The sequence below is a fragment of the Littorina saxatilis genome, unplaced genomic scaffold (assembly GCF_037325665.1).
Source record: "Littorina saxatilis isolate snail1 unplaced genomic scaffold, US_GU_Lsax_2.0 scaffold_87, whole genome shotgun sequence".
NCBI lineage: Eukaryota > Metazoa > Mollusca > Gastropoda > Littorinimorpha > Littorinidae > Littorina > Littorina saxatilis.
The window spans coordinates 213,101-236,486 of record NW_027126597.1 but is presented as its reverse complement, the minus strand read 5'-3'; the positions used below and the strand labels follow the sequence as shown (position 1 = coordinate 236,486).

The following is a 23,386-nucleotide window of genomic DNA, read 5'->3' as shown; positions in this document are numbered from 1 at the left end:
TCTGTTTATCGATCAAAAATACGTTTTTTTCTTTAATCGTTTGTCTTTTGGTCTTTTCTTGATTTGATTTTAACACAGACTTTTCAGTATCTGTGGACTGTTACTGCAGAGGGTAAAGGAATGTTTAGAGAAGGACTTAATATTCAAACCTCAAATGTCGCTCACCATTTACTACTTTAGTAAAGAAATCCGAAACAGCTATCACTGGACGGTAGTGCCTTTTAAAGATATGGGAATATACCAACAACAAAATGTGTCAGCATTGATTTTTTTCTGTAATGAGTCTGCGGAAGAGATCGAGGTTCCAAAACAAGCGTTTTCATTTTAGCTGCCTCGACTGCAGAACATTTTCAGTAAAATACACGTAAGTACAGTATGTAGGATAAACAGAATACTACATGGCTTGCTGTGTCGTACCAGATTTACACTCGTTGCTTTTTCAAATAGTGAACAGCTCGCTTTCGCTCGCAGTTCAATATTTAAAAAAAACCTCGTGGAAATCTGGTACACTCTGTGTTTTAACAGTTTTGTACCAGCCTGTGGTGTGTATCCTTTTGTATTGTGTCTGTACAATCTCAATGTGGTTGGTATTCTTCATAATGTGCCTGTGGCCTGCATGTGGTTTGACTGAATAGGTTTGCATGTTTTGTGTCTGAGAGTTTGTGTGTTGATTCTGTTCTTGTCTTATAACTGTAATATGCACTATGTTTTGCGCGTGTTGTCTTCATAAAGAGTGTACATCCTTCTTGTGTAAGTGAAGTCTTCATCTCGTCTATACTTTTCTTGAAAGAACTTCTTTCTTTCTGTCCTATCTTTCTTCTTCTGTGTTTGTTCGTATGTTATAAAAACGGTGCCAAACGTCAATCTTGTCCTGTTCTTTTGTCTTATTTGTCAGTGTACACGTGACGAAATCCACGTTATGCTATCCTGTGCTTATTGTTCCTTTCCACTGTCTGCTTTCAGTTCAAGTTTGCCGAAGAGTTGGGAATCCTGAGAGTGTGAGAACAAGCTATCATGGCCGGTGTGACAAACAGAGACATAGAGTGTCCAGAGTGTTCTCCTTTCGCTACCCAATCTGTTAAACCTGGCACCCCCTGCACACCCGAACTCCTCCATATCCCTCCCACCCCCACCACCCCCACGTGTGACCCAACAGAGCAGTGAGCAGTGTGTACTGTGTGCAGGACGGGAGAGGACTGGGCACGGTGACGGCGTTCCCTTCATGGGAAGTAGGACATGGTCAAGGCTTTGTGAAAGTCCGGTGGGACAGTGGCTGTGAACTCTGGTACCGTATGGGAGCTGGGCGCTGCTATGACCTGGACCTGGCCTGATCCACACCGCCACCACTCTGTGTACTCTGCACCGCGTCATATCGCCTGTCTGACGTCATGGCTTCAGTGTAACATACAATTGGGCCGGTATCCAGTGCTGTTCTTCATTACTATGATGATCACTTTGTGAGGAACTTGTCGAACGTTATGATTAGCGCTTTCAATCATAATTATCAATGCTACTACTAGTATCATTTTTGCATTTAGTCAAGTTTTGACTAAAATGTTTTAACATAGAGGGGGGAATCGAGACGAGGGTCGTGGTGTATGTGTGTGTGTGTGTGTGTGTGTGTGTGTGTGTGTGTGTGTGTGTGTGTTCCTGGGTATGATATCCCCAGACGTTTTTTTCATTCTTTTGATAAATGTCTTTGATGACGTCATATCCGGCATTTTGTAAAAGTTGAGGCGGCACTGTCACACCCTCATTTTTCAATCAAATTGATTGAAATTTTGGCCAAGCAATCTTCGACAAAGGCCGGACTTTGGTATTGCATTTCAGCTTGGAGGCTTAACAATTAATTAATGACTTTGGTCATTACAAAACTGAAAATGTTAATTACATTTTTTTTTATAAAACGTTCTAAAATTACGTTTATCGTATTCTTCATCGGTTTCTGATTCCAAAAACATATAAATATGTTATATTCGGATTAAAAACAAGCTCTGAAAATTAAAAATATAAAAATTATGATTAAAAACAATTTCATCTTATTCCTTGTCCGTTCCTGATTCCAAAAACATATAGATATTCATGATATGTTTGGATTAAAAACACGTTCAGAGATTTAAAAAGAATAGAGATATAGAAAAGCGTGCTATCCTCCTCAGCGCAACCGCTACCGCGCTTTTCTGGATTGTTAATTTCACTGCCTTTGCCACGAGCGGTGGACAGACGATGCTACGAGTGTACGGTCTTGCGAAAAAAAATGCAATGCGTTCAGTTTCATTCTGTGAGTTCGACTAAGCTTGACTAAATGTTGTATTTTCGCCTTACGCGACTTGTTGTTTTTGTCGGCGTGATCATCGAACAACTTCGCGTTATTTTTCACTTATTTTTCTCTTATGCCGTCGTTGTTGTCGTCGTTGTTGTCGTCGTCGACACTAACACCACCGACATTGCTCCTGTTGTCATTATGTGCTTCTGCTGTCGCTATTGTTTTCTTGTACCGCCTCCTGATGTTGTTGATGGTAGCAAGACTGTGTTGCTGGTTTGCTGGCAAGGTGCTATCAGAGACTGTAGAGAACACAGTCCAGCGACTTAAAGGCACAGTAAGCCTCCCGTAAACCATCACAGATACGGTCAGGCTTTTACACACAGTACAAACACCCTTTCATTTAAACACTCACCGATTGAGAACATCCTAGGTGCCCTCCGTAAAGAGCGAACAATTTTCAAAGAATTTATTTTTGCGTGGTTTATCTTACCCCTGAGCCATCGTGAACCCGTGTGATCCAGTTTCCCTTTTTCACCATGTAGTCGTCAGTTAGTCACTCGATGTGAGCTTATCTACAATAGCACGTTTTTATGCACGAAACAAACGGCTGTGGTTCACAAGAACTCTAGCGATGGCTTTTGACTGTTGAGAGGAACGGCGATATGTACTGATAAACCGTCGTCTGCTACGACCCTTGCGTGACCCTGCTTCCGGGCTTTTCTGAATGAGACCCGAAGGGAAGTAACTCATTTTTGACAATCTGCAAAATTAATTCTTTAAAAATTGCTCGCTCTTTACGTTGGGCACCTAGGATGTTCCCGTTTCGTGAGCGTTCAAATGGAAGGGTGTTTGTACTGTGTGTAAAAGCCTGACAGTATCTGTGATGGTTTACGGGAGGCTTACTGTCCGGGCGTGATTTCCGGTAAGTTGAAGATTCATAACAGCCGTCCAGCACCAAAACGAGGCGCCATTGTTGGTAAAGACTAAGTCCACGAAAATGAATTCTTTGAAAATGTCTCGCGCTCGACAGAAAGCAGCCAGGATGTTCCCGTTCGGTGAGCGTTCAAATGGAAGTATGCTTGTACGGTATGTAGACGCTCGGGGAGCTCTGTGGTGGTTTACGGGAGGCTTACTGTGCCTTTAATGCATACAATTGTTTTCTTGACGTTTTAGTGATTGTTTTCTGAGCTGCTGGTCAGTATGAGAAAGTGTAATTCGAACTTTGGGATGAGGATGTTTTACTGATAATTTGCGCGGTTGTACTTGTTTTAATATGCTGGCTTGTCTTTGATAATATATGTTGTGATGTCTATCCGTTGTTTTGTGCTATCGCTGTGGGAACGGCTTACCAGTCTTTGACAATGGAGTTTGTGATTATGGAATCAAGGTACGTGTTGAACTGATTGTTGCATTGATTAATCTTTGAAAGTATATGACTGATTTCTATTCAATGTTGTGTGCTATCGCTGTGGAAACGGCTTGTCTATCTTAAACAATGGAGTTCGTGATTATGGAATTAAAATGCTGAAGTGATGTTTGCATGATTGTTTAATTAAGGTGCTGGTTAATCTTCGAAAGTATCTTTAGTGAATTATATCCAATATTTTGTAATATCGCTGTGGAAATATACTCATTGCGAGTGTGTAATCTGTGTATAGATTTTTTGTTCAATTGTGTTCTTAATATTCTAATATGCTACAGTTTTTGTTTTGATGAATATATTGTAGAAATACAATTGTATTGTTGAGAACCTATCTTGGAGTGTTTGATACAATAAAAGAAACGAATGCTCAATGGCTGAGACGGATGGATGGATGGTTAGATGGATAGATGGAAAGTTGATTGATTGAGAAATGAGACATTAAACGAACGTAAAGGTGCAGAACAAAAGACTGATTTTTTTTCTAGCGTTTTACCGTCAACAATTACGAGATAGTAAAGTGAGTGAATAATACACAGTGCAACTATTTTAATATTTAAAAAATATTCACTTGAGTGGCCGTGAAGGCTGTCACTGTATGGGCGCTTCTATGATCTGGACCTGGCCTGATCCACACCGCCACCACTCTGTGTACTCTGCACCACGTCATCAGTGTCGCCCCTCTGACGTCATGGGTTCAGCGTGAAATGCCACTTGGTATCAAGTGCTGTTTTTCATTACGATGATGATCACTTTGTGGATAACTTGTCGAACGTGGTAAAGATTAGCGCTTTCAGTCATAATTATTACTATAATGATCAACATCGTGATCATCAGCGTCATCATCAAACAACTTTTTATTATTTTTCTATCAGCGTTGTCGTCGTCGTCGTCGTCAGCACCAACACTGCTTGCATTCCTCCTGCTGTCGCTACGTTTTCATGGACCGCCTCCTACAATTCTTATGTTCCAACTTTTGTATTCCACAACAAAGAAAAAAGTGTTGTTCAGCTTAATTCACTTTATACATTGTATTCTAACAGAAATCTTTAATTGAAGCTGATATTTTGAAATGATGTAGTCAGTTGTTCTTTTGTTTCCATAATGATATGTACACATGCATATACTAGGCTAGTCATAACCCGTCAATTTCGATTTTTTAGTTGTGAAATCCTTACTTTTTTCTATCGGAATGAGCTTATGTATATGTTAAAACAGTTTGCATTTTTTTTCTTCTGTTTTTTGTATGTACCCCAATGGGGTCTTGAATACATCCTTTGCCTTGCCTTGCCTTGCCTTGTCTTGCCTTGTTTGCTTGCACGAGACTTAATGCGACTTTATGCATACGAATGTTTTCTTGACGTTTTGGTAATTTCTTTTAGCTGCTATTTGCGCGGTTATACGTGTTTTAATCTGCTGGCTTATCTTTGATAATATACTTTGTGATTTCTATCCGTTGTTTTGTGCTATCGCTGTGGGAACGGCTTGCCACTCTTTGACAATGGAGTTTGTGATCATGGAATTAAGATGTTGAAATGATTGTTGCATGATTGTTTTTAAAGGTGCTGATTAATCTTTGAATGTGTAGTATCCGATGTTTTGTGCTATCTCTGTGGAAACGACTTGTCAATGGAGTTTGTGATTGTGGAATTAAACAGCTGAAGAAGTGTTTGCATGATTGTTTGATTAAGGTGCTGGTTAATCTTCAAAAGTAGTGATTTAGTGATTTTTGTCTGATATTTTGTCACTGTTGAAGCATACTTATTACATGTGTGTAATTTGAGAATCTATTTTGGCTTTGTTCTTGATATTATTAAAGGCGACAATCCTTGTTTTGACAAATTGATTGTAAAAATACAGTTGTACTGTTGAAAACCAATCTTGGAGTGTCCGATACAATACAAAAACCGAATGATCAATGGCTGCATGAGTAGTGCTACTGATCGACGGATGGATGGATGGATGGGTGGATGGATGGATGGAAGGTTGATTGATTGATTGAGAACTGAGATATGAAGCGAACGTAGAGGTGTAGAACAAAAGACTGATTTCTTTTTCTAGCGTTTTACCGTCAAACATTACGAGATAGTAAATTGAGTGAATAATACAAACTGCAACTATCTTGAAATTTGAAAAATATCCACGTTTTGCAGAAATAGAAAGGAAAATCGACATTTACCCAGGTTAATTTATTTTGCGTTCATGCTAATAACTAAATTTTGAAGGCACCACGCTGTAATGCATTCCCATATTGCGGATGGAGCCAAATAGTGATTGGTAAAAACAATCGAAAATTGTCCTGTGAATGATCATGAATACCCTTTCGGCTTTGGGGGTTCGGGTTTTGAGGCGTCACTGATCGACCGTGGTTGGTTGTGGGCTATTCTGTGAAAATAAGTCTGTGCTACAGTAACTGTTGACTGTGAAACCTGTGATATTTGTGAAACTTGTGAAACTGTGCAATACTTGTCTGTGTTTTATCTGTATCGTGCTGTGCTCCTTTCTACGCTGTTACTTTGTGACTTTTCTGATTGTGCGTTTTTGGTGCCCCTTTCGTCACTCTGCATCGCAGCGATAGGGATCCGGCGGTTGCCTCCCTCTTGCACCACTCACCGTAGCTTAGCGGGTTTGTTGTTGTGCTTTTAAGAGTATGCAGAAGTGAATTCCAGACTAATGATCCCGAAAAGGCTAAACTATTCTGAAATAAGTCAAAGCGGGGTAAAGGTGGAAGTACCTTACTTGAACCATACCTATCTGTTGACTTTTTAATCAGAGACTGTAGGAAAGGAGATGCCTCGTTGTGGAAAATCTTAAAAATCCACACGACTTTATCACATTTCTCAGCAGTTGGAATATTAGGGTCAACATTTTAGTTTTGGTACTGTCGCAAAGTCAACACAGAAAGTAGACCCGTGTCCGGCCCCACCTGGATTCAAACCCGTGACCCGAGAAAGACAACCAAGTGTTCTGCCAGTTGAACCATCAGACCACCCCTTAACGATGAATGTGACTTTTATTTGAAGAGGAGGGAGTTGGGGGAAGGGGCGGGGGGGGGGGGGGGGGGGCAAAGGGCATCGCTTTGGTGGTTGGTGGATGGGGTGGGGTGGGGGTGTTGGTTTGATTAACCTTAGATTCGGATTTTAATTTGGATTTTACCAGGGACAACTTATCGCGAACAACGTTTGCACAAAAAAACACACCAAGCATTAGCATGAATGTCATACTCTTCACCATAAGTCATTACATTCTACAATAACATGTAACTTATAGTTCTCCTTCAATCAACCCTAGCCTTTCGAAACTGCTGTTCTGATTGATTGATGTTTGTAACGTATTAATGTGTGTTAACAGTGTATACTTCCTGATGATCGATACCGATTCAGCAAAGATATCTAAAGCTATACGAGTCACCAAGTCACATTACACAACCAAGCGCCCAAATATATTAATTGCAAGTAAGGCCATTGTCAGTTTATCTATAAGCATCTGTCACTCTTCACAAAATCCAATTCTGATACACTTAAACATAAAACCACAGCAACACCGCTTTTATACATCATTTCCTGAGACCAGCCTGACACATCGCACTTGCACTGGTCATTTACCACACACACAGTGTCATCTCATGTTGGCACCACCCACCATGCACGCGCGTTTGTGTGTGTGTGTGTGTGTGTGTGTGTGTGTGTGTGCGTGTGTGTCGTGTGTGTATGTATGTGTGTGTGTGTGTGTTTGTATGCATGTGTGTGTGTGTGTGTGTGTGTGTGTCGTGTGTGTGTGTATGTATGTGTGTGTATGTGTGTGTGCTAGTGTGTGTGTGTGTGTCTGTGTGTGTGTGTGTCCTAGTGTGTGTGTGTGTCTGTGTGTGTGTGTCTGTGTGTGTGCGTGTTTGTGTGTGTATGTGTGTGTGTGTGTGTGTGTACTATGTGTGTGTGTGTGTGTGTGTGTGTGTGTGTGTGTGTGTGTGTGACAGTCAAGGCAGGATAGGGCCCACTCTCCCTTTGACACCAGTGTGACATTTCACTCTGTTACTACCGCTCTTACTTTAACGTCAAACTAACATCTCACTCTGACACCATCACTCTCACGTTGAAACCTATATGACATCTCACTCTGACACCACCACGCTCACGTTAAACCTATATGACATCTCACTCTGACACCACCACTCTCACGTTAAACCTATATGACATCTCACTCTGACACCACCACGCTCACGTTAAAACCTATAATTATGACATCTCACTCTGACACCACCACTCTCACGTTAAAACCTATAATTATGACATCTCACTCTGACACCACCACTCTCACGTTAAAACCTATAATTATGACATCTCACTCTGACACCACCACTCTCACGTTAAAACCTATAATTATGACATCTCACTCTGACACCACCACTCTCACGTTAAAACCTATATGACATCTCACTCTGACACCACCACGCTCACGTTAAAACCTATTTGACATCTCACTCTGACACCACCACGTTCACGTTAAAACCTATATGACATCTCACTCTGACACCACCACGCTCACGTTAAAACCTATATGACATCTCACTCTGACACCACCACGCTTACGTTAAAACCTATATGACATCTCACTCTGACACCACCACGCTCACGTTGAAACCTATATGACATCTCACTCTGACACCACCACGCGGCTCACGTTAAAACCTATATGACATCTCACTCTGACACCACCACGCTCACGTTAAAACCTATATGACATCTCACTCTGACACCACCACCATCTCACACACAATTCCCCACCCTGCGCTGTGCAGTGACAGACAGTCCATAAGACAGAAGGACAGAACGAAGCTACTCTCGCTGTGTCTGGCGCCTGTGGAACTACAGCCGCAGATAATCACAGTGCAACACGACTGCACAGAGTTACCTCCCGTGGACCGCTCATTCACTTCCGTATTGACGACACTCGGTGTTTCAAGTTACTGAGAGCAGCGAGCAAAAAATCAAACCATCCCTGCTGACACCTGACAGGTAACCCTTTCTGTCTTTTGACCACCACAGTCTGGACAGTGTTCAGTGAATGATGATGATGATTTGTGTGTGTGTCGAACTATCGAAACGACAGCGCTGGTCTGTGTATTGCGTGTGTCACTGTGTGCCGTCAGTTGTCAGTGGTAGAACGCTCGGTATGACTGCACTGAACAGAATGTCAGCTACTTGAATGTAGGTCAGTGGAACGAAACACACGACGGGTGTGCAGTGGTGTATTGAAAAAACATCAACATTAGGATGCTGAAGGGTAGTACGCCATGTTATGTTTCCGTCTGCATAACCTTCAGAAAGAAAATATATTTAAGTCCCGTTGTCGTTTTCTACTTTCGGTTCCAATGCATTCTTTGAAAAGTAAGAAGATATCCAGTTTCCTGAAAAAATCAACGTTCCAAGCTTACCTAAATAAATGTAAATATTATCAGGTTTACCGAGTCGTGAAAGATGTAATAGATGTCAAAGAATTTAGACTTACATTAGAAAAGTGAGTATAACTGACTAGATAGTGGCCGGGTAGTATGACACATGTATTTTTGTTAAACTTGCTCCTATATCCAGCTTTTTCTATTTTTGTCTGTATATCGACCAAAATGAAGTATGGATCTATTTTTGCAGTTTTTGTCTTTAATCGTTTGTCTTTTGGTCTTTCGATTTTAACGTAAGGCTTTTCAGTAACTGTTTCTGTGGAAAAAAGGGAATGTTTAGAAAAAGACTGAAAATTCAAACCTCAAGTGCTGTGTACCATTTACTGATTTAGTAAAGAAATCACAAACAGCCACCACTAGAAGGTAGTGCATTTGAATATATGAGAATAAACCAGCAAGAAAATGTGTATGCATACACATTCTTCTGTATTGAGTCTGCGGTCTGCAGTGTTTGTGAAGTCTGTGTTTTAACAGTTTTGTGCCGGTAGCCAGCCTGTGGTGTGTATTCTTTTGTATTGTGTCTGTATAATCTGAATGTGCTTGATATTCTTTACAATGTGCCTGTGGCCTGCATGTGGTTTGAATAGTGTTGTATGTTTTGTGTCTGAAAGTTTGTATGTTGATTCTGTTCTTGTGTTATTCCTGTAATATACACTATGTATTGTACACGTTGTCTTCTTGCAGTTTTGTACATCCTTCTTGAACAGTGTGTGTGAGTGATATCCTTCTTGAACAGTGTGTGTTGCATATCGTTGATATATTTTTCTTAAAAGATTTTGTTCCTTTTCTTTCTTTCTGTCTTCTTGTTTGTTTGTTTGTTTGTTTGTTATAAAACAGTGCCAAACATCAAACGTGTCATGTTCTTTTGTCTTATTTGTCAGTGTACACGTGACGAAATCCACGTTATGCTATCCTGTGCTTATTGTTCCTTTCCACTGTCTGCTTTCAGTTCAAGTTTGCCGAAGAGTTGGGAATCCTGAGAGTGTGAGAACAGCTATCATGGCCGGTGTGACAAGCGGAGACATAGAGTGTCCAGTCTGCCATGACGATTTCACCAACCCCAAACTGCTGCCTTGCAACCACCTAGCGTGCCGTGACTGTGTTCTGTCCTGGCTACAGAAGGAAGGGGGACAGGGGGGTTGCCCCCTCTGCAGAGCCCCCATTCTCTCCTCCACACAGCAAGGTCAAGGTCAGCTGGCCACCATGGTTGACTCGCTCCCTACCGACTTCGCCACCGCGGCTCTGGTGGAAAGTCATAAAGTTCTCAATGGTCCCCACGTTTGTGATGTGTGTCAAAATAACGTCACTGCAACGTCATACTGCTTTGATTGCAGTATCAAACTGTGCAAGACATGCACCAGCTATCACCAAAAAATTCCCATGTCAAAAGACCACACTCTGGAACAACTCAATAAACTATCTGCAAAGCGATTGGCTGCCAACCGCCAGGCAACATGTAACAACCACTCCAATAGGCCGGCTGAACTGTACTGCTCCTCTCACCAAGAGCTCATTTGCATGTTGTGTTTCCCAACCAATCACCGCAGCTGCCCAGAGGTGAAGGCCATCACAGACGAGGCGAGAGAGAAGAGGACAGAGCTGACACAACAGTCACAGAGACTGAAGGAGAAAGCAGCAGGACTGACAAAACAGGTGTGTGTGTTCTCCGTCATTGTGTAGGTCCTGTTCAGTACGACCTGTCCCTTCCCGCCCCTTCCTCCCGTGCTGTCTGTGTTAGTACAAATTTAACATGTCTACGTGTCTCCAAGCTACCGTGCGGTTCACATGACCCCGATTCCCGTCGATTGTTTTTCTTTTTGTTTAAGGCTGGAGTACACACCTGAGGCCCTATTTCAAAGTGGTTAGGCAGTTTTAAAGGTTTCTTTTTATGTTAGTTCAATGTTTGATTTATCAGGAAATAAAAAAATGAATAGTGCTTGTCGCGCAAAATTTTGAGATAACGACTGAAGTTTGAGCATTGGTATGAGATTTTTTCACGCAAACCCTACTGAAGAAATTGTGATATTGTATTGTGAATATGTAAACAAAAAAACAATTGGATGATCACAAACTGAAGAAGAGAAATAGGGAAGCAAAATAGAACATCAAACATAGTGATTTTACAGGTGAATTTGGAAAAAAAACCTTATGTATCCAATTTTGAAGCCCAATTTGAAGCATGGAACACAGTCAAACATAAATTAAAAGTGTTAAAGTGGTTACAGTGTTCAGAAATAGTGTTCGATAACAAGTTGAGTTATCCCTCTTCACCACTTTTAAAAGAAATACACCTCTTGTCGCGCAAAGTTTTGAACTGTTGTGCTTTTACTACCCCCACCCCCTTCTAATTTTTCAGAAAAGAGTGCATATTATCTTCCAAATAGAAAAGCAAGGTAGTCAAATGATCAAAAGTTAAGAACAGAAATAAGGAAGCAAAATAGAACATGCAACATAGTGATTTAACTGGTGAATTCAGAAAAAACCCCACTGTTTTACTCATTTCATAAGCTGAATTTAAAGCTTGGAAGACAGAAAAAAATAAATTAAAAGTGCAAAAGTGGTTACAGTGTTCAGAAATAGTGTTAGATACCAAGTTGAGTTATCCCTCTTCATCACAGTTAAAAGAAACACACCTCTTGTCGCGCAAAATCTTGAACTGTGATGCTTTTACTACCCCCACCCCCTACCCATTTTTCAGAAAAGAGTGCATATTATCTTCCAAATAGAAAAGCAAGGTAGTCAGATGATCAAAAACTTCAGAACAGAAATAGGGAAGCAAAAAAGAACACCCAACAGAGTGATTTAACTGGTGAATCCAGAAAAAACCCACTTTTTTTACTCATTTTATAAGCTGAATTTAAAGCTTGGAAGACAGAAAAAAATAAATTAAAAGTGCTAAAGTGGTTACAGTGTTCAGAAGTAGTGTTAGATACCAAGTTGAGTTATCCCTCTTTATCACAGTTAAAAGAAACACACCTCTTGTCGTGCAAAATCTTGAACTGTGATGCTTTTACTACCCCCACCCCCTACCCATTTTTCAGAAAAGAGTGCATATTATCTTCCAAATAGAAAAGCAAGGTAGTCAGATGATCAAAAACTTAAGAAGATAAATAGGGAAGCAAAATAGAACATCCAACATAGTGATTTAACTGGTGAATTCAGAAAAAACCCACTTTTGTTCTCATTTTTGAAGCTGAATTAGAAGTTTGGAAGACAGAAAACATAAATTAAAAGTGCTTAAGTGGTTACAGTGTTCAGAAATAGTGTTTGATACCAAGTTGAGTTATCCCTCTTTATCACAACTTAAAAGAAACACACCTCTTGTCACTCAAAATCTTGAACTGTGATGCTTTTACTACCCTTGCCCCCTACCCATTTGAACAAAAAAGAGTGCATATTCTCTTCCAATTAGAAAAATAAGTAAAAGTAACTGGACATTTTTAAAATACATCTTTTCTGTCAGTCCAAGGATTGCTTAGTCCATTAAAACAAACAGATTAGGATTTAACGCACCCATTTTAAGATAAAAATAACATGCTAATTGATCAGACTTTTTTTATGCAATTACTACTGAAGATTTGTTTAAATTTTACTGTGAATTAATTGATCAAAATTCAAGATGACTAATATAGGAACAAAATAAAGCATACAACATAGTTACTGTCCTGGTAATATGAGAAAAACACTTTTGTATCAGTTTTGAAAGTCATTTTCAAGCATGAAACAGAAATAAACATATGATATAAAGTGCTAAAGTGATTAGGATGCGCTAAAACTTAGGTAAATTCAAGCTGAGGTATCCTTACCGATGGAAAAAAAGATACACACCTTAATGCACAAAATCTTGAATTGTAATGATTGTACCTACCCCCTACCCATTATGCATTTGCTCTACCTATGAGACAAGTAAGTAAAAGCGACGTGTCACTTTTAAAATATTATTTTTATGTAAGTTCTGGCTTGGAGAGAGAAAAAAATAAAATAAAAGGGGCATTTTGCTGATTCAGGAGATAATTTTTGAAAAGATGAACTATTACATTATTTTAATTAATTTAGTATACAATTCGACTGCGTATATGTCAATGAATGAAGTCTTGTATGTCCACACATGAAGACGACTGATATAGGATCAAAATGTAGAACTCAAAACACAGTTACTTTGCAGTTTTATGTAAATAAAATAAAAGAAACAATTTTGTACACTCATTCCGAAGTTAAATTTCAAGCGTAAACAAAACACACTTCCATTCTCTAGCACTGCACTCCAATTTTCACAGAGTCAAGGCAAATATTCCGAGATTCCCACAAAAGGACAGAAAAGGGTAAAGATCTTGACACATTTGTTTTAATAGAGAAATAACAAGTACTGTACAGCCATTAGCTGTGTCACTGGATTTCTTTGTCAGGCTGAAACTTAGCTGTTGTGTTGGTGTCTGCTGTGTGTGTCTGGGTCCAAAACAACTTTCACATTCTCATCTACACACTCACGTTACTCACACAAGTATACAATTCCACCCACAGAGGCGTTCGGGGAAGGGGGTCTCGCACTCGGGCGAATCACACCACAAAATACAAAGTATAACGAACACAGATTTTACTATTGAACCAAAAAGCAAATTAAATCATGAATAAATCAATCAAGCAAAACTGCCACACAATGACACACTCACTCTCGGTTCACACTGCGCTCTGGGCGCACACACTTGGCAGCACGAATACCGTTCCGACGCCGTTTGTCTTCGTGCAAGTCCAGCACAGGCACACGATTGTCCAATAATCATAATAAATTAATCCTCGTGAATGTCACAGCAGGCATAGTAAGGTTACGTAGAAAAGTTCAAAAGGGTGCGTTGATGATGGTAATCCGGTACACACACACACACACACACACACACACACACACACACACACACACACACACACACACACACACACACACACACACACACACACATACACACACACACACACACACACACTCCGGTTTGGTAAGTTACCTGATAATGGAGCCTGTAGATCTAACGGGGAGACTGATCAGACAGGAAGAGCAATACTTTCACATTTCCGATGTTCAGCGATAAACTTGTTTTCTTCGAGAGTTCGATCTTCGTGCAATTCTGGCGCGTTGTCACCAAGAACGTTAAAAAAACAGGATATCAATCAATCAATCAATCAATCAATGAGGCTTATATCGCGCATATTCCGTGGGTACAGTTCTAGGCGCTCTGCAGTGATGCCGTGTGAGATGAAATTTTATACGGCCAGTAATTGCAGCCATTTCGGCGCATATTTACCTTTCACGGCCTATTATTCCAAGTCACACGGGTATAGGTAGACAATTATTAACTGTGCCTGAGCAATTTTTGCCAGGAAAGACCCTTTTGTCAATCGTGGGATCTTTAACGTGCACACCCAATGTAGTGTACACGGGGGGGGGGGGGGGGGGGGGGGGGAGTTTGGACACCGAAGAGAGTCTGCACACAAATTTGACTCTGAAATAAATTTCCGCCGAACCTGGGATCGAACTCACGCTGACAGCGGCCAACTGAATACAAATCCAGCGCGCTACCAACTGAGCTATATCCCCGCCCCATGATGCCTCTCTACAAAAACCAGGTCTAGGAACTCTTCATCTAAAGTCAGTCAGTATTAACCTCCTCAACACAATTCTCCTCTTGTCCCATAGTGATTTCTGCCGTCAAAGAAAATGTGGTTCTCAACTCACATGACACGATTTGTCGTCTTCCATTGTGAAATCTACCCCAACTACGTGCATTGATCTGAGCAATAAAATGTAGATGCGATAATCTGCAAACATCTCTTCAACACAATCTGCATCTTGTCCCATCGTGATTTCTGTTGGCAAAGAACATGTGGTTCTCAACTCACAAGACCGATTTGTCATCTTCCAGTGTGAAATTCAGATCTGCCCCAAGTACGTGCAATAAAATGTAGAAGCGATAATCTGAAAAAAATATGTTCGCAAGAACACTGCCACGTTGTCATCAGTTCGATGTCTTTTATCCAGAGCAGGGATGAACACACTTTTTCATCAGCAGTTTGTTATGTTTATCCGCAGACTGCTTTCCATTACTTGTCGTCTGTTTTTGCTTGACTCGTAGGGTTCTTCAGCCAGGCAACCAGTGCTTATGTTTACTGACACGTTCTCACGCACGACATGTCGTAAATGCAAGTTCTAACGATTGTTGTTTATTGCACTGATACAGAATGTCGATGTTTGTAAACTTCTGCCATTTCCTAATGTTTATTTCATTATTTTGCATACGGATATGGCTAATAAGTGGATAATCTGTTACGACACGAAACGCGTTCTAAATCCGGGAAGGGAGGCTACTCCAGCGTACTTTCAGGTGTTTGATTTACACCATTTAATATCATAGACTTAAATCTCAAAAGGCGAGTGCTGTAGGTGTTAATTACACATTAACATGCTTCCATTTTAAACTTCGAGGTCTTCATCGGGGATTGACGCCCGACCAAAGGTAATTGAAGCCCGACGGAGCGAAGCGACGGAGGGCTTCAATTAGACTTTGGGAGGGCGTCAATCCACGATGAAGACCGAGAAGTTTCAAATGGAAGCGTGTTAATGTTATTGTAATTCAATCTGACGACGATCTCTTTCCTGCTTTCATGCGATGGTAAACAGACAGAATTGGTTCTGTTCTGTTCACACACTACTTTCAGTCCACCTACCTGCAAGGGTCAAGTCCCAAGAAAGTATGTCTGTATTCCTATCGTATCACTCTCCTCCTGTTTTGTTTTCTTTCACATACATTTTCCCATCTTTTTTGACGGGTTTCTGGACAGCAAACTCAAAACAAATTCTTTTCATCACAAAAGCGATCTTTGGAATTGACTGACGTAGTCCGAAAGAATTCATGCATCAACTGACTTACGTCACGTATTCGACGTCATCACTTCGCATACCTTATGGTCTCGGTATTTCGTTGGTACTTCATATTTCCTACTTGTAAAATGACCCTCAAAGCTAACCGAGACTAGTTGAGGTTGTATCAATTCGCCTCGCCAGCAGGTTGTTAATGGTTTTTTAGCGAGTGGCTATCGACAATTAGTCACCTGTAATTTTTAGTGAGTTGGGGCATTCTGACCAATCACAGGATCTGTTTCATTAAAACGCAAACTTGATTGAATTACAATACCTTATAGAACGTTAAATCAATGTCTCTATTTTGCTTCAAAAGTACTGTGACACCTGTATTTTTGACACGACATATTGTTTCAGATGAAGGCTGCCAAGGACAAATTCAAGGGTATGCACAAAAAGGTGAATGATGTCTTTGATGACCTTCAGCAGTGTAGTGAGAAGCGACGTCAGCAGGTCCATGACTTCATTCAGAAAGAAGAAGATGCAACAATGACGTCCCTTGCTGAAATGGAGAAAGCGCGGGCAGCGATGACGTCAAACTCTGGTAACATCGATCACCTGGTGACGTCAGCCCCTGATGACGCACTCCTGCAAATGCTGAACCACCTGAAGTCACGTCTGGACGACCTTGAGTCAGAGAGTGGAACGACTGCCAAGGTCAAGGATGTGGGTGACATCGTATTTGACAGCCAGCTGCTGACCCGTCTGAAATCAGTAGTGGAATGCATGAATGGAGACTATCAAGCTAGTTGGGAACTAAATCCAAAGTTCGAAACTATCGCTCTAGTGCGCAATGCATGGCACGATATTTTCAAATGTTCCGACCTAAGTTGGTGACTAACTTGCCTAAATTTGGTCCTCCTCCGAGGAGGACCAAATTCCTCAGTTTCGAACTATTGCAAAAATACAAATGGCGGCCGCCATGACAGTCTTTGATTTTGCTGTACAAAAAAATCAAATATTCGGCAGTCCGACGCATGAACCAAAGAATGATGTCGACAAAGAAGTTGAAACATTGATTGCGCTTTGGAGGGGGTTCAAATACAAGTCGTGAAGTGACCGGCACAGCTGATTTGGGACACGATCTACCTTGAGTCGGGAGATTTGCTATGAACATTGACTAAATTTCCACTTTTTACATCAGCGACTGTACAAATTTGGCTTGTACATCTTCCTGTCGCTGATTTTAATCGGTTTGGATCATCCAACAGGTAAGAGCAAGATTCATCCGTTGTGTGCGTGTAGTTTGTGTGTCCCACGGTATGTGTGTTCGTTTGTGCGCCTCGGTGTGTGAGTGTGTGTCAGATTATATTGCAATAATACATTTGTTAGAAAGTGAGAGCAAGGGTAGATCTAGATCTATGGGCCAGGCAGTACTGTCTGAGTGTCTCCGAAACCGTGTTCAGTGTCATAGGAAAATAGGCCTACGAGCCATTGTGTAGTGGTGACGATGAAAGATACAGTTGTTGTTTTTCTGACAGTGACATTGACAATGAACGATCGTCAATGCATCAATGATTATGCACAGCAGCATCGGTTTCTTCGGAACTGTGCACTGTTGACTGAATTTCCCACGGTGGAGCAATGAACAGTAGACACTAAAACAAAGCTAATCTAATGCATTGAAGCATCGCTGTAGATCTATCTCATTCAACTAACAATATAATGCAGTGAATGGCAAATCTATCTCTGAATGAACTGTTGTGTATCCTTATTTGCTGTAAATGTCCTGGCTCACACTGCACTCCCAACATTAGAAGTATGTTTTCTAAGCTGAATGCATGTATAATTTGATATAGTAAGTGGTAAAGCCAAGAGTAACACTAACTGGCCCAAAACAATTTTTGTGTGTATACAAATGAAGAAAGAAACTGACTTCACTTGAATCACTGCCACTGAAAGTGTGTCTATTGTGTATTTTTAGAAGGGTTATTCAACAATGACTTATTTTTCTGTTTAAATACTTGATATATATTTACTCTGCATGAACAGAGTCAGAGGTAAATGCTGCTGTATAAACTATGATTGTGAAAGAGGGGATAAAAGAATCAATGAGCGAGTGGTTTAATTATAATACAGTTATTATTTATTGTTAATTAATTATTTTATGGTGTGTTTTTTCAGGCCTCCTAAGAAACCAGAGATGATGTGTGATGAAGTGTTCATACAGCTCTTGCATTCAGATATATATGGATTCTGGAGAGGATTCAGACTGAGTGGACATGCTGCTTTACAGACTACCATGAAGAGTAAGTCACACATTTCTGTACCACTACCAAGTACCTGCTTGTGCCTATTAAATTGTTATTGTAAAATTGATTTATGATATATGTAAATTGGCACTGGTGATAGTAGTTTGAAGCTGTGTAGATGTTTTTGGCAGACTTTTGTACGTTGTGTTGTAAAGAGATCTGCGTTTCACATTAGATGCACTTACAATCTAGATAGATACATTCAGCTATGTCAACACTTGTTACATCTGAATCTGAGAGTAGTGGCAGGAGATGCAAGTTTATTGACACAAAAACATTACGGCTTTGTATAAAATAAATTCTTACATCTGTATGTATCCTTGCATAGTACAATTTGTACTATTTATACAAAATGGTACATAAAGCTTGGTTTTAGTTCTCTTTCTCTTCTCAAATCCTTTGCCACTATTCTTAAAGTAAATTACACAGTGTGAATGAACTAATGCAGCACAGGAAAGTAAAACAAAATTGCAAGATAAAATGAAATCATTACTAATTTACTGGAATTATTTTAAAGGCACATACCGTTATTCTTCCCTTGGCTCACCATCCTAGATCTTGCCAGGCTTTGGAATAAGAATGAATCTGTTCACTCGGATACTTCTACATTCAACACCCTGGCTTCTTCCTGCTCAGAGTTAGATTTTGTTGTGGAAACCACTCTCAGATTAACAAAAATGTTACTTCTTTACTTCTGCGAGTGACTTTTGAGAAATTCGTTCATAAACAAAATTCAACTATGCACATGAAGCAGTCACTGACTGTCAGGGTGTCAATATTTTATGTGTCTGGGTGAAGTTATGTTCCTATCCCATGTACAACTGGCCAGATCTGAAATGGCCAAAATCAATGGGATCAACACACATCCCCAGAATCTTCATCACTGGAAAATGTGGTGGGTTGAATGTATTTTAATAAAAAGGCTGACAGGCGAGTGCTTTGGATCCTGAAAGTTCTGTTTTGGACTGAAATCGAGACACATTTCCCAATGAAACTCAAACTGTATAGTGTTGATGCTGAAGAGCGAAAGTGTGTGGGTTGAGGGCACACTTGTTTTTGACTAAAATCGAGAAACATTTCTGCCGAGCACAAAGTTCATACACGCACAGATTTTTTTAATAGTTTAGATTACAATATCACACACACCATCCCCGATCCCAATGGTCATGTGAAGAGCAAGTGCTTCCTCACCCCCCTCCCCCCCCCCCACACACACACACACAGCTCAACACATACACACCTTCTCCCCCAACACACACCCTCCCCTCGCTAACCAAAACCCATCCCCGTGAATACTGAAGGTGCTCAGTTATATGTTTTCTTTATTTTTCAGGAAGGACCGCTACATTAAGGGAAGGCTGTTTGCACCTTGGTTCCTGGGTTCGCTGGGGACGATGATCAAATTCAGAGTACCATCACAATTCTGTGCTTTTCCATCTGATTCGGCTGAGAATGCTTGCAGAGGTTTCTACACTACCTGTCATAAAAAGTAGGCAGATGCGTTTGAGGGCAGATCTTACTGATGAGGCTGTTGATTGAAAAACCAAGTATATGACTGAAAAGGCCATTAATTTCCCTACTTTATTCAGAAACAAAATTGGGTTTTCATGAGGTAGTGTCTATGCAGTGAAACCTGCAACACAGACACCCCCCCCCCCCCTCCCACAAATCAAATTCACAAAATCAAGCTTCCCGTGTTAAAATCAACAACACAAATCAGAACAACTAAACCGAAACATGTTTTGCATGTCATTAGACAGAACAATCAAATCTTTATCCAAAACAGTCCGTTTTGTTCACATATATCTTGTCTAACATGAACGCTATGGCATGCTGAGCGTGTAGTTGTCAATCCTCTCAGTTTTTGAAGTCGTTTTAGCGGGTAATGAGACCAAAAATGGTACATTTCAGAACTCCTCAACGCATTGTCTTAAAACTTGTCAGTGATTTGGGCTAACACATGTCGTTAAGTACACACGGAATCTCAAGTCATGTGAGATATTAGTTCTACTGTTGCGCGACATGCCAGAACGAATTTTAAAAATAAAAATGTACCCTGTCCAATGAACTGAATTTGTAAAAAAAAATTAGCATGCATTAAGAAAAATGAAAGCTTCAATTTACCTTTAATTTCATACATTTTCAACTATGACTGTTCACAGCGCACTTGTACGCACACACACATTCTTGGAAAATGCTCTTTCAAGAGCCATGATCAGTTAAGCGTGTCAGCCGTGAGCTTTTCTAGGCGTAGGCCTACATTTGCGCTCAGCGCTCTGAATGAGGCAAAATATTAATGTTCGCGTTGAAATCCTCATACCGCCAATGTCTGATAAAATATGTACATGAAATTTAATTGTGTGGCGCATCTGTTATTGTTCTTGAAGATAACAACAAATTAATTGTTTTTCAATGAGTCAGCGAAGACCTACCATCAATTTAAGAACTCTTTCTGGCATGTCAATTAACAGCAGACTAATGTCTCAAATGACTTTAAAATCCGTATGAACTTTCCCACATGTGTTACTACTGTTAGCACAAATCACCGCAACGTTGAAGGCAATGCGTTGAGGAGTTACGAAAACGTACCGGTTTTTGTCTCATTACCCACTAAAACTGCCTTTTACAGCTTCTCAGAGGAATGACACCTACACAAATCAACATGCCTTAATGTCAGTGTTAGACCAGATATGTGAACAAAACTGACTGATTTGGATGCAGATTTGATTGTTTTTTCTATTGACGTGCAGAAGATGTTTTGTTTTGGCAGTTCTGATTTTTTGTCAATTTTAACGCGGGAACATTGATTTTGCGAATTTGATTTTGCAGGGTGTCTGTGTTGTATGTTCCACTGTATAAACACTATGTCATATAAACCCAATCTGCTTTCTGAATAGGTTTGGGGAATGAATGGCTTTTTTCAGTCATATACAGGATAAACCAAAAAAATGTAACACTAAAACAATGCTAATAACTTCTACATCTGTTGACCGAATCACTTTATTTTTAAGGTACATAAACCGCAGCCAGTGCATGACCCTTCCACAAAGTGGACATTTTGTAGATCAAATGTAACTGGTCAAATGGTCTGACTTTTGTGCTCTATTTCAAAAAATAAATTCCAACTTCGGCGGTCGATTCACTAAAACGAAGTTTGACCATGAACGGTATCAATACTTACTTAATTTAAACCCTCCAGACTTTTAGCTTTTATATTATCTGAATGTCTGAGTATACACCCCCTAGATCATCGGTGACCTGAAGAAAGCAGTTATATACTCATAGACAGACGCGTGTGAAGCATGTTTAAATGTGGAGTACGCTCATTTAAAACAAAAATACACCAAGTTTGTTTGAGAATACTCCAAGTCCAAAACAGGGATTCCCAGGTCTGAATGTTGATTAAGGTATACTTTTGTGATTCGAATTGCCCCGAATGTTACAATCTTGAGCGCTTAGATCGGGCAAGTTTCGCTACCGCTCAATTTTAAAACCCGTACCGTTGAGTCGATCCCCAAAATTGGGAACTTAATTTAAAATTGCACAAAAGTCAGCCTATTTGATCTTCAAAATTGTCACTTTGTAGAAGGGTCATGCATAGGCTGAAGTTTATGTCCACAAATGTAGGTTATTAACTTGTTGTGGGTTGCATTGTTTTTGGGTCAACCTGTATTTGGTTTTTTTTAATAAACGGCCTCATCATAAAGATTTGCCCTCAAACGGATCTGCCTACTTTTTATGACGAGTATTATAGTTGGCTCAGTGGCTAAAGAAACATTCTACAGGATGAATAAACAAACAAACAAATCTCATGATTCTCTGTGTTTTAATGTGTGTGTGTGTGTGTTTTGGGGAGTTTGTTTTGGTTTTTAGTGAGAGGATGGCTGGTGGTTTGGATGGGGTGAAAAGCTGAGTGACACTGTGATTGTGGATAATTAAATTGTTGTTGCTGCTGTCAGTTTCAATGCACCGTTCTTCTTGCAAACGCCAAGTTTGGCTTACTATTTTATATCTGCATGGGCTCTTACATGAGGTTAGGCCATCTATACACTTTGATACATACCAAACATTTACATTCTGACTGGGTCATGTGCAAAGTTGGAATGTTTGAATGAATACATTTTGCGGATTGATGCCAGTAGAAGTTAAACAAATTAATTGATCAAACATTCCAACACTTCAAAGTAAACACACGTGTTTTTGACAGCTGATATATGTTAAAGTGGAGGGATGGTTTTATTCCACGTGAAGCCTGCATGCCACATCTGAGACGTTGAGCGAAATCGTTTACACAAAATATGCAATCATTGTTTATCATCATTTAAATTAAAACGTTCATACACAATGACACAACAAATGTTGTCGGAAACTCAAAAGAACACATGAAAGAATAAAACATGATCAATGCAGCAAAACGCGCCACTTGTACAGAGTGGGTTACAATTTCATTCGACCGTTGTTTAATTTAGCCTTCACATTTCCCTTATCATATCTTATATTTTAACATCGTTCTGTTCTTGTCAGCTTGAAATGTTTGCAGTTTTTACTCACGAAACAGGTTAGTCTTCTGAAGTCAGTGCAACATCAAAGCTAAAATTTCACACATGAGATGCATTTTGATGATCAGCTCTACCATACCGAAGCAATGCATTTAAACTGGCGCAGATTAATTTTCAAATGATGTTCAAGCAACAGCTAGCTTCCTTATAGACAGAGTGTCTAAGTTACAAAATATAGTCATCTCAGTATCCAACTTCATTACCTCTGTTTCTTTGCTTGCTTAGAAGAACTTCTCAGAGTGTTTGCGGCATTCATCAAACAAGATCATACACATTAAAATATTGTCACTTCCTACTCATTGAATAATGTATTCATTGTATCTAATTATTCATGTTAAAGACCAGCACAAAATTGCAATCATTTAAATATGTCACTGACATAAAGTATTCTACCCGATCTGGAAAAAAGGAAGAAAATCATAAGTGCATGATTCAAATCACTGATGATGTCTTGTAATAGACTTGACCCACAAGTCAGCAGCGAATGTGATAAACGGGTTATCTCCCCTGAAAAGCGAAGCAAGCTT

General features: G+C 40.0%; 2 long non-coding RNA genes across 2 annotated transcripts in view; both read left to right on the top strand.

The window, feature by feature from the left end:
- LOC138955037 (uncharacterized) overlaps positions 1–5,355 on the top strand; it is a 71,064-nt gene extending 65,709 nt beyond the window's left edge. The window contains exon 3 of the long non-coding RNA XR_011452067.1: positions 5,249–5,355. This is a non-coding gene — a long non-coding RNA (uncharacterized lncRNA). The remainder of the gene's footprint in view (positions 1–5,248) is intronic.
- An 11,413-nt stretch (positions 5,356–16,768) lies between these two features.
- Positions 16,769–22,107, top strand: LOC138955031 (uncharacterized). Its single transcript, XR_011452065.1, has 3 exons — positions 16,769–17,259; positions 18,173–18,297; positions 19,634–22,107. It is a non-coding gene; the product is annotated as an uncharacterized lncRNA (long non-coding RNA).
- Positions 22,108–23,386: the final 1,279 nt, after the last annotated feature.